Source organism: Phascolarctos cinereus, unplaced genomic scaffold (genome assembly GCF_003287225.1).
Source record: "Phascolarctos cinereus isolate Bilbo 61053 unplaced genomic scaffold, phaCin_HiC Scaffold_3;HRSCAF=262, whole genome shotgun sequence".
Taxonomy (NCBI): domain Eukaryota; kingdom Metazoa; phylum Chordata; class Mammalia; order Diprotodontia; family Phascolarctidae; genus Phascolarctos; species Phascolarctos cinereus.
In genome coordinates this window covers 185,781,876-185,791,633 of record NW_027555736.1, presented here as the reverse complement: position 1 = coordinate 185,791,633, position 9,758 = coordinate 185,781,876, and the positions used below count along the sequence as shown (strand labels likewise).

At 44.1% G+C, this 9,758-nt stretch overlaps 1 protein-coding gene across 1 annotated transcript in view; it reads left to right on the top strand.

Moving 5' to 3' along the window:
* Nucleotides 1–674: 674 nt before the first annotated feature.
* Nucleotides 675–9,758, top strand: part of INO80 (INO80 complex ATPase subunit) — a 117,636-nt gene continuing 108,552 nt past the window's right edge. The window contains exon 1 of the mRNA XM_021009233.2: nt 675–761. The gene's annotated coding sequence lies outside the window, so the exon portion shown is untranslated. The remainder of the gene's footprint in view (nt 762–9,758) is intronic.

The window sequence follows — 9,758 nt, the reverse complement described above, 5'->3', positions numbered from 1 at the left end:
CAGAATCAAATGGGGTCGGGGAGAGAGGAGAAAGGGTAAACTACCTCGCTTGATCTAATATTCCAAAGACCCTTGCCTCTAGCTGACATCACTTCCGGTCACAGGACTCCTCCCTCGGCAGTTGCCGGAGATGCGAACTCTCGCGACATCTGCTAGCGCGAGATCTGCTGGCTCACCCTGGCTACGTCCTCCTCCTCCCCGCAGCCTTTCGGCAATCTCCGCCAGTCCCAGCCCCAACCAATCTGCAAACCGATAACATTGATCAGGATCACCTCGAACCCCGATCTGCGAGGGGCGTCAGGCGGCGGTAGTAGAGCGCGAGCTGTGCGAAGCGGGTAGCCGTGGCCGTGACGGCTGTCACGGAGCGAGTGGCGGGCAGGGGGGGCGGGAGGGGCGACGACGTGCCGGCCGAGTGGGGGCTCGATTGTTCAGGCCTGGCCATGGCGCCTCTCCTCCCCCCCCGCCATGGCTCCCCGTGTCCCTGCTCCGCTCCTCTCAGTGAGTGAAAGTGGCCGCCGCCGCCGCCGGCCCAGCGCCCGCAGCCGCCTCAGCACCGCCGCCATCTTGGGGTCCCAGGAGCCGCTGAGCGAGGGAGCGAGGAGCGTCCGCGCCCAGCGTAGTCACCGAGCCGCGGCCCCAGCGAGCGAGCGGCGGCGCCACCATCGGCGGGGCGACCCCCCCCTCGGCCCCCGCCCGCACTCCGCTCACTGCCCCCCCTCCGCCGCCACGGCGGCTGCGGCGGCGGGGCCCGGCGGCCGAAGGTGAGTCCGCTAGGCGTGGGCAGGCGGCCTGGGTGGCGTAGGCCGCACTGCACCCCCCTCCGCGGGCGGCTACAGGGCCGCGTCTTAAAGGGGCCGTCGCCCCCAGCCCTGGGGTTTTGGGGAGGGGGAAAGAGGGTGGGAGGTTAGGGAGGAGGAGCGTGGGTACTTCTGCTGTCCGGGGGACTTCCACACCCCGGACTTTGCCCTTTCCTTCCTTCCCCCCTCCCGGGACCCGAGGGTCACGCGGTGACCCCGGCGACCGCGAAGGCCCGTGGGGCGCCCACACGTGGGGAGTGTGTTGGGTCAAGCGCACGTGGGACCCGGCGGGGCGGTGTCGGGCTAACACGTGTGTGGGCGCCGGCGCTGGGCCAGGGGGGCCGGCAAATCGTGCTGGGAGAAGGGGAGTGGGGAATCCCGGGCCGGGGGGAGGCGAGCAAAGGTTTTGGATGCTATCCCAATTTAAAGACGTGGTGGTTTTTCCTGGCCCTTGTCATGTGTCACTCTGTGAGGGCCCATCGGGACCTGGGCTAGCGCAGATGGTTGGGGCATCGGGTGGGGGTGGGCGCCAGGCTCTCACGTGGGCAGGTTTAGTCTCGTGTGACGCCCCCTCACGTCGCTTAGCCCTGTTCGGGTTATCTCAGCAAGTGTCATTGTATTTTGACATTCCTTCCTGTGTTGGCTGGTGAAAACTAAACTACTTCCGTTGTCACCGAGGGTGAAAGCCCCCTACAGTTTAGAAAGGATAGGAACCCTAGGAGGGGCCCACTTTCTCGGAGCTGTGCTGGCATTCCCACCTCGTGGCTAGTTTCTAAGTTTGTTTTCTAGTTAACCTTAGGCGTGTGTGTGGGGGGGAGTTTTAATGTTGACATTATTGATATAGACAGCATAGTGAATGACTTTTATGATTTCTTTCTTCAAAGGAAATTAACTTTTTGACTTGGCGGTTTTTGTGATTGCAAGTCGTGATCTCTCAAATAACAAGCTAATAATAGCATTTATATAGTGCTCTGGAGTTTGCAAAGCGATTTAAATAAGTTAACTCATTTAATCCTCATAACCTGGTGAGGTAGGTGCTCTATGATTGTCCCCATTTTACAGATTAGGAAATTGAGTCACAGAGAAGTTAAGTGGCTTGCTCAGGGACAAACTGCTGGTCGTAGATAGGATTTGAACCCAGTTCTTACGGACTCCAAGTCCCAACCTCGTCTGCTAGGCAATCTAGCTGTTTCTCAGACCTTTCCCCCATGACCCAAATAATAAACACAAGTAGAATTCAAGATCCTATTTGTTTATCTTTCAGATTCCAAGCATTTATTAAGCCCCTCCCATGAGCATGATAGTGAGCTAGTTATCTGACATATGGAGCTTTCAGTAAGTTTTGTTCTGAACACTTGAACTCTATAGTTTTACTTTACCATTTACCTCTCATAGAATCTTCTTTTTTGAAACTCCTGCAGAACTGTAACCAATATGGAACATTTATTCAGTTCTGTAAGGAACTCCTGATTGGGAAACTTCTCAGTAAAATCTTAGGACTGACTAGAAATATTCACACCTACTAGATTGTTTTGGATAGAGCTGGTGAAAATGTAGAAAATAAGGAGCAGCAAACTGCTCCAAACACAAACTGCAAACATGAGATTGTGAACTCATTCTAACCTGTGACTGTTTTGTTGGGTACCAGATATTGTATAGGATAGTAATAGTGTGTAGAGTCATAGACGTAGAGCTGGAAGAGACCTAAGAAGTCATTGAGTCCAGCTCTTTGAAACCCACATCCATGAAGGGTAATGGCTTCCCCAAGGTTGAACAGTCCATGTCTGAGACTAGATTTGGACCCAGATTTTTCTAACTGGAGTCTTAGGGAGGCAGCTGGGTGTGGATAGAGTGCTGCACTTGGAATCAGAAAGATTTGAGTCCCTGCCTCAGACATTTACTAGTGATGTGACCCTGAGCATCTCCTAACCTATCTCTGTCTCAGTTTCCTCATTTGCAGAATGGGAATAATGATAGCACCTATTCCACAGGGTTGTAGTAAAGGATCAAATGAGATAATATGTAAAAAGCATTGCAAGCTGTAAAAAGTCACAGTACTGACTAGACATATTCACAATGAACAGATTATTTTGGGAAATATTCACCACTAATAGATTATTGAAATAAGTACTGGTTATTATGATTATCATACCACACTCTTATCTTGAATGACCACAAAGAACCTGCAATCCAGTTGAATACAGAACACATGTGGACCCCAGCCCACACATGATTTTAAATAAAACTTAGATGTGGAGTGGATGCCCAGTACAGAATGATGAGAATAGGCCAAGTCTTTCACATCAGTGTCTCATGGAGAATAAAGAAAACTGGTGAGGTGGAGAAACATTTCCACGTAGGACAGAAACTTAGGTTTAACATTACATAAAGAAATTAGGAGGCCAAAAAATAATTAAAAAAAATTTATCCAAGGGATTCTAGTGTTTGTAATAAGAGGTTCTTCAAATGCTACCCAGTTTACGGTTTATTTGATGATTGTTTGGAAGTGACTTATAGGAAAACATTTGTGACAGATTAAATTATTTGTGTCCTTTTTAATAGAAAAGGTGTGGGATCATGGATGGAGAGAGTTGGAAGGAAATTCAGAGGCCATCTAGTCCATGTCCCTGATTAAGAAAATTGTTGCTATGGGGAGGGGACAGATGACTTGCCAATGTCAGACAAGCAATAAACATCAGAGTTGGGGTGTGAACTTAGTCCTCTGTCTTGGAGCCAGTTTTACCATGTTGTCTTCTGAAATAGACAGGCTAGGGGTGTTAGATATTGATAAATAATAGGGTCTTCTATAGCTGATTGATAAAGGTAAATAAGTCATTGGAACAACAGGGTATGGGCACTAAGTTGTGAAGGAACATAAGAGTGAGATGTAGAACCATTGCCATGGTTCATGGTGCATGGGATGGTGGACTGTCATTATAAGTGACATCTGTGGGAGGACCACGGTGACTTACAGAGGCTGTAGAAACCAGTGTTTCATTCTGTCTCTAAAATGTCAGGGTTGGACCAGATAATCTTTAAAATTCCTCTAACTCTAATCCTTTAATCACTTCATTCTAGGACTACTGCTATATCCTGCTGGTTGGTCTGGCTGCCTCAAATCTTTCCCCCCTCCAGTCTGTCCTCCCCTTAGCTGTCAAATTGATCTAGCTAAAAATGTAAGACTGACCATGTTTCTCTCTCTCTCTCTCTCTCTCTCTCTCTCTCTCTCTCTCTCTCTCTCTCTCTCTTTCTCTCTTTCTCTTTCTCTTTTTCTCTTTCTGTCACACACACACACACCCCACTATCAAACATAAAACCCACTGTTTAGTATTCGGAACCTTTCATAGCATGACTCCTGCCCTTACAGTCTTCTTATACCAGACTCAGTGCCGTATACTCAGTGATCCTGTGACACGGGCCTCCTTGCTCTTCCTTACACAAGGCAATCTGTCTATTGATTCCCAAGTGTTTTCACTGGCTGTCCTCCCTGAAATTCCCCCCTGATCTCCCTGGCTTCCTTCAAGTACCAGCTAAAATCCTACCTTTTACAGGAAGCATTTCCTGATCCCCCTGAATTCCGGTGCCTTCCCTCTGTTGATTATCTCCAGTTTATCCTGTCTGTATCTTGTTTGTCCATAGTTGCTTATATGTTGTTGGATAGTGAACTTGAGTGCAGGTACTGTCTCTTATCCTTTTCTGTATCCCCAGCACTTAGCACAGTACTTGGCACATAGTAGGTATCAAGTATTGGTAAATACTTGTTAACCTACATCATAGTCATTTCCGGATGTCCCCACCCCGCCAGAATAACAACCTCTACAGTGACTCCTTTGGACAATGCTGCAATGTTCAACACACCTTTTTTGCCAAGAGAAGATAGGCATATTTCATTATTTGTTTTCTGAGACCAAAATTGGTTAATAGTTGCCTAGAGATCTACTTCTTTTTGGTATGTTTCTCTGAATTCCTAATTCATCGTTTCTTACTACATAAAGATATTTCAGTTCATATTCCACAGTTTGTTCATGTATTCCCCCAGTTGTAGACATCTACTTTGTTTCCACATCTTGGGTACTGCTATGAATATTTTGATATATTATGGAACTTTTCAGTCTTTGTCTTCCTTGATGTGTGTACCCAATAAAGACATTTCTGTGTCAAAAGATGTTAATTTAGACAGTTTTTTCTTGAATAATTCCAAAACGTTTTCCAAATTGGTTAGAGCAATTCATAGCCTCACCAACTGTGTATTACCAGGTCTATTTTTCCACTGTTCCTCTAGCATAATTTCCTTTTTTTTCTTATCTTTACCAGTTTCCCGAGTCTGAGATGAAATCTCAGTTCTTGTAATTTGTATTTCTCTTAATAATTTGGTGTGTGTTTTCTTATAGTCGTTAATAATTTGTAGTTCTTGTTGAAAATTTTCTATTTCTTTTACTGCTTATCTGATTATAGCTTTTGGTCTTTTATTTTTTAGTAAATTTCCTATGAATTCTTGATATCAGGCTTCTATTAGCAATACTTGCTACAGTGATTTTGTTTCTCTCGTTCTGTATACGCTGACTTTATTAGTGCCAAACATTTTTAGTTAGAGGGGCAGTGGATCCTCTGGAATCCGAAGATCTTGGTTCAAACATTGCTTCTGGTGCTTATGGCCTATGTGACTTGGGGTAAGTGACTTAACCTCTCCAGGCCTCAATTTCCTCATGTAAAATTAGAGACATTGAACTCTGAGGTCTAGATTAAGGTGTAGGTGGATGATACTTATCCATCATTCAAAATTGTCTTTTGTCTTTGATTAGTGTTTTTCCTTCTTTGGCTAGGGGGAGAATTCTTGTTTTTTAGGTCCCGTTTTTGTATCACTTGATTTCCCAGTGTAATGCTTCCTACCCCCACCTAGAAAGTCCTTCTTTATAACAAAGAATAAAAACCAACACATCACTCTAGCTTGAAAATATGCAGTGCTCCACATGCATAGCCCTGTACCTCTGAAAAGATAGGGAGAGAATTAATACATAGTTGTGAAAAGTACCACTGAAATCCATTCTTTCTCCTCTACCAGACAATCTCTGTAGATCACACCAAGCTCTTCTGAGAGTCCTAGGTCAGTAGGAACAACTGGTGAAAGGTCATGTGCAGCTAACTAACTGATAGAACAGTATAAAATAAGCATTAGTAGTGTTCAGAAATTATAATGGTGCATTTAGGAAAAAACAAACTATTCCTCAGTCAGTTAATAAACATTGATTATGTGCCTGGCTTTTGTGCTAAGCACTAGGGATACAAAAAGAAGCAAAAGACAGTCTCTTCCTTCCAGGACCTCACGATGTAATGAGGGAGACAACATGGAAACATACATACAAAGCAAACTATATGTAGGATAAATAGGAAATAATTAGTGGAGGAAAGGCATTGGAATTAAGAGGGGTTAAGGAAGGCTTCCTGTAGAAGGTGAGATTTTGATTGGGACTTAAAGGAAGCCAGGGAGTTGTTAGAGCAGAGGAGAGAAAGTTCCAGGCACAGGGGACAGCCAGAGAAAATGCCTAGAGCCAAGAGATGGAATGTCTTGTTCATGGGAGAGGACAGTGTCACTAAATCAAAGGGTGTATGTTAGGGAATAAGGTGTAAGATGTCTGGAAAGGTAGGAGAGGGCTAGATTATGAAGGGCTTTGAATGCAAAATAGAGCATTTTGTATTTGATCCTGGTGGAAATAGGGAGCCACTGGAGTTTATTGAGCAGACCTGTACTTTAGGAAAATCACTTTAGTGACTGAATGCAGCATGCATTGGAATGTAGAGAGACTTGAGATAGGCAGATACCCCCTCCCTTCTCCAAAGCAGGCCATTGCAGTGTGAGGTGATGAGAGCCTGCACTAGAGGAATGGCATTGTCAGAGGACAAAGGGGGATGTATTCAAAAGATGTTGCAAGGATGAAATCGACAGGCCTTGGTAACAGATAGGATATAGGGGGTGAGAAATAGTGATGAGACTGGGATGGGAGTTCTGATGTAGACATATTGAGTTGTAAGATGTCTTTTGAATTTCCAATTTGAGATATCTAAAAGGCAGTTGGAGATGTGATATTGGAGTCTAAGAGAGAGATTGGGATACGGTAAGTAGATTTGAGAATCATGGCTATAGAGATGGTAATTAAATCCATGGGAGCTGTTGAGATCACCAAGTGAAGTAGTGTAGAAGAGAAGAGAGCCCAGGCCAGAACCCTGAAGGACAACTATGATTAGAAGGCATGATTTGAAGGAGGTTCCAGCAGAGGAGACAGAGGAGGAACCTTGATCAGGTAGGCAGGAAAGAATGGTAGCCCAGAAAACCTATAGGAGGAGAGAGTTATCAACAGTGTCAAAGGCTGCGGAGAGGTCAAGGAGAATGAGGATTGTGAAAAGGACTTTGGATTTAGCAGCTGACAGGTTAGTAACATTGGAGAAAGGACTTTTTGGTGGAATGCTAAGGTCAGAAGCCAGATTGTAAGGGATTAAGAGGAGAGAAAGGGAAGGCACCTACTGTAGGTGCCTTAGAAAAATGATGGTCCTTAGCTATCAGATGCCATCTTGAAAACACCACTGTAGTATGTCTGGTAAGCATTGTGAGAAAAAGCAATTGGAAATAAAACCAAAAGTATAATTGGACAAACTAGTACTGCATCTATGCCTGGACCTACTTCACCTCCGTAAAAGTATAATGAAGCTGCAGAAATTTCAAGGAGTAATAGCTGAATTCATGGGGTGCTTTACAAAAACTTGCAAAACACTTTCTGTGACATATGTTCTACATACAGGTAATATCATCCCTATTTTACAAATGGACAGGCTTGGAAGCAAGTACAAAAAGTTTATGAGATGCCTACTGTGTGCAAAGAACTGTGGTAGGCATTGTCCATGTAGTGCCAGAAGCAAAAATAGTCCCTGATCTGAAAGAGTTTATTTATTCTAACAGCATTATACAATATGTATCCAGTAAGTCTAACAAATATCTATGTGGTAGAGACTGTGCTGGGTGCAGGGATACAAACACAAGCATGAAATAAAACATGTTGTATCAGGGGAAACATTTTGTACATAATATAAGTATATATAGAATAAACACTAAATACAAGGTAAGGAGGAAGGACTTTGGTAGGAACATAAAGGCAGCCAGGTGACACTGGAATGGTAGACTTGGAATCATTAAGGCCTGAGTTCAAATATTGTTTTAAACACTGGCTTTTTGATCCTGGTGTAGAAGCATATTTAAAATCTCCTTTTTAGTAAAACTGAAAATACTAGTATTTTATTCTAAAGCCCTTTCCAGACTCCTGGGAAAAACCCTTTTGGAAAGGTGAATGATGGATCTGGACAAGAGATTTGGTTAGTGACAAGATATTAGGGCCTTCCCTTCTTTACCTGTCCACTTGTAGTGATTTACTTGCTAGCACCCACCCTTCTCTGAGAAGGGGTTAAGATAGGAAGGAGGTCCCCTTGTTTTAATAGTAGTTATTCAGAGGAATGGTATGTAATATGGTTGCTCAGCTAATCTAAATGTTAACTCTGGGCTCTATTTTTACATATTATGATTAAATGTTAATCAAAAATTTTCTTGGACCTTTTGTGAGAGATATGTTAGAGGGCATAAGGGACTACACCAGTTTGGACATCTTTCTCCAAGCTAGAAATGGGTTGGATATAGATCAACATTAAGTTAAATAAAACTATTCCTGGCAGACCAGAGTCTACAAACAGTTAGAGTACAAGCAATATTGGAATACCATGTTAGTATTAATATCTTTTTTCTTCAACATTGGGCACATTATTTATCCTCTCTCAGACTTAGTTAACAAGCATTTATTAAGTGCCTACTATGCGGCAGGCATTGTGCCAAGTTCTAGGAATACAAAGAAAGGCAAAAAACAGTGCCTGCTCTCAAGGAGCTCACAGCCTAATGGGGGAAACAACATGCAAATTACTGCGTACAAACTAGATATACACAGGATAGATTAAAGGTAGTCTCAGAGGGAAGGCACTAAAATCAAGGGGTACTAGGAAAGGCTTTTTTTTTTTTTTGCTTTTTAGTGAGGCAGTTGGGGTTAAGTGACTTGCCCAGGGTCACACAGCTAGTAAGTGTCAAGTGTCTGAGGCCTGATTTGGACTCAGGTGCTCCTGACTCCAAGGCTAGAGCTCTGTTCACTGTACCACTTAGCTGCCCCCTGGGAAAGCCTTCTTGCAAAAGGTAAGACTTTAGCTGGGACTTGAAGGAAGCCAAGAGGCAGAGAGATAAAGAGGGAAACCATTTCAGGCATGAGGGACAGCCAGTGAAAAAGCTCAGTGTCAGGAAGTAGAGTGTCTTGTGGGAAGAAAAGGAAGGAAACCAGTGTTACTAGATTGCAGAGGATTTAGGGGGAGAGGGAGTAATGTGAAAGAAGACTGGAAAGACAGGAAGGAGCCAGGTTATAAAGGGCTTAAAGACCAAACCAGAATTTGTGTCCTGAAGGTAATAGGATGATCCTGGAACTTATTGAATGGGGCAAGGGTGACACAGTCAGATCTGCACTTTTAGGAAGATCAGTGGTGTGAAAGGAGGGCACATATGAGAGATGTAGGGGGTGAGAGTGAGGAGTTGAGGATGATACCTCCACTGATTAGAGGGTGGGTTACTGGGAGGATGGTGGTACCCTCAACTATAATAGAAAAGTTAGGGAGAAGGGAAGGTTTGAGGTGGGGATTATGAGTTCAGTTTTGAATATGTTGAGTTTAAGATGTCCCATAGACACTTTTCTTTCCTGGTTCTTCTACCATTGTAAACATTGCTTCACAGTCTCCTTTGCTGGATTTTCATCCAGGACCCTCCCGTTAATTTTGGATATTCCTCAAGGTTGTATCTTTGGTTTCTCTTCTCCCTCTATAATATTTTACTTGTTGACCTGATCAGCTTCCCTGTTTGCAATTACCATCTCTATGTAGCTGACTCTT